A 2,146-nucleotide genomic window follows, 5' to 3' on the forward strand; every position below is an offset into this window, starting at 1 on the left:
CTGGCTGATTTGTGGTAGTAGATTGGCTTGCATTTGGAAGAAAAATTAGTTTATGCAAACATATTACTTCAAGATTTTGATATTTACTCTTCGCCATTTCATCTCTGTAATGTGGAAGCAGAAGTTATCACCTTTTGAGTTTATCACTGGAAGAGCCTGATCAGGAAGCAGCAGCATTGCATTCATTCAAATCTCAGTCTTTGAGACTTTCTGCTGTACACCGTTTCAAATCTGGACAAGCTTCTGTATTGATTGCAACTGATGTTGCCAGTTGTACGCTCCTACTGTTGATCTTGTTATCAATTATGATATTCCAAAGTTATACCTATCAAAATATCTTTATTCTTACTTTGAAAATTTCTGTGAAATGGATTTTAACTGCTAGTTTTTTGCATCTATCCCAGAGATTATGTTCATCATGTAGGGCATTCTGCTAGAGCAGGCAGAGGACGAATGGTTGTGAGTTTTGTTACTGAGGTAAACAGCGGAGGCTTGCAAGATAATATTCGTAGATTGTAAATTTTTTTTTGGACTGCTATTTTGGGCCTGTAGCTGAGGTGGCAACGTCAAATATAAAAGTATCTTTGAAATTATATTCTATATTACTAGGGTCTACTGGTCTAGGCATATGTGTTCACTGTGTCTTAACATTTATTTGTTTGTTTGACTTTGCACTAGCAATAATGACAAAAGAATAGTAAATGGATGAATGTGAATATGAATAATCCCCCAATGATTTGCTTCTCTTTCTTCAGGTGTCTGATTTTGCATGCATCGTTGTATTAGTAATCCTTTGAACATACTTATACTGTTTGGCGTAGATATTAAAATATTTAGAAGCCAATCCATTAGGATGTTTTTTTTTCCTTGTGACTGCATTTGTTGGGGTAATCAATTAGTCTTAAATTTCGCATAATTTGTGACGTGAAGTAGACAGTAGATTGTATCTCAACTTTAAGGGATTGAGAATGATTTCACATCTGTTTGATACCTCCTCCTTTTGCAGTTTTATCATTGGCATGGTTCTTTCCAGTTACAAGCTACATGCACGTAATTGAAGCCGATTGTAAGTTAACTACCACAATTTTACACCCTCACTTATGAGGGCACTTAATCTGAAAGCTCCAGTATGTCTGTATTTAATTGACAGGATTGAAATTTATTATCCCTGTGTATGCATATTTGCCTGCTTTGTATGTGTCAGAATTGTGTTACACTGAGCGCATGATGCAAATTGGTGTACATAGAGCTTTATCCAATTCTGAACTAGTGAAGACCTTGTTGTGTGCTTGTTTTTGGATTGCACATTGCTTAACTTTGTGATGTTAAATTTGCAGAACAATACGAGATAGAAGCTGTTCTTGGGAAACAACTAGAGGAATTTGAGTCATTGAGTGTAAAGGCGTCCTTAAGGAACCCTTGCTGCATATGTATAGGTTAATTCTAGGGAGTCCAAGGGTAGTGATGATGAGGTGGATGTAGCTTTTCATTATTAGGCATAACCAATGAATAAAGATCTTATCATAAATTATAATTAGCAGATATGCCAAACGTTTTGCAAAAGAACGTTGTGATCTTATCATAACCAATGAAGATGATGGACGATGGCCTTGAGGAGAAAGCAAAAGAACGGAAAAAAGCAAAATCTGAAAACACTAGCAGAGAAGGGATTGTTGAAGAAGAAGAATAAGAAGAGAGAGAAAAGTTTGCAAAATAGTGAACAAGGGATAACAAGTGATCCAGAAGCTCTATGTTGTTTGAAGTCGAATGAGGAACTTTGGTTTGTCCCTCTGCTTAAAAAGCGATGCCAAACGTTTTGCCTTTTCGTTTTTTTTAGAATATTTGTTCATGTAATTTTGATGTAAATGTAGCTTATTAAAATATTTTCATGTTCAATTACAATAATTAAAAGTGCCCAAAGTTTGGATTCTCAACGCACTATTTGGTCACATAAAAAACGATATAATTTTATAAGAACAAAATAATAAAATAAGTATATTTATTTTTTTATTAATTATTTTAAATAATAAAATTTAAATAAGTTTAAAAATTATAAAAACTAAAGGAACGTAATCTTATATAGCGTAATGTATGTGATGTATAATAATCAATTATGTAATTTAATCAAAACTGTAAAGTAATTCTC

The 2,146-nt window shown here is 33.5% G+C and overlaps 1 long non-coding RNA gene across 1 annotated transcript; it reads left to right on the forward strand.

Annotated features, from left to right (window-relative positions):
- Nucleotides 1-208: 208 nt before the first annotated feature.
- Nucleotides 209-1,930, forward strand: LOC110634946 (uncharacterized). The gene is made up of 4 exons (XR_009145719.1): nucleotides 209-273; nucleotides 405-477; nucleotides 1,007-1,066; nucleotides 1,338-1,930. It is a non-coding gene; the product is annotated as an uncharacterized LOC110634946 (long non-coding RNA).
- The last annotated feature ends 216 nt before the right edge of the window (nucleotides 1,931-2,146 follow it).

The sequence above is a fragment of the Hevea brasiliensis genome, chromosome 17 (assembly GCF_030052815.1).
Source record: "Hevea brasiliensis isolate MT/VB/25A 57/8 chromosome 17, ASM3005281v1, whole genome shotgun sequence".
In the NCBI taxonomy this organism is placed as follows: Eukaryota; Viridiplantae; Streptophyta; class Magnoliopsida; order Malpighiales; family Euphorbiaceae; genus Hevea; species Hevea brasiliensis.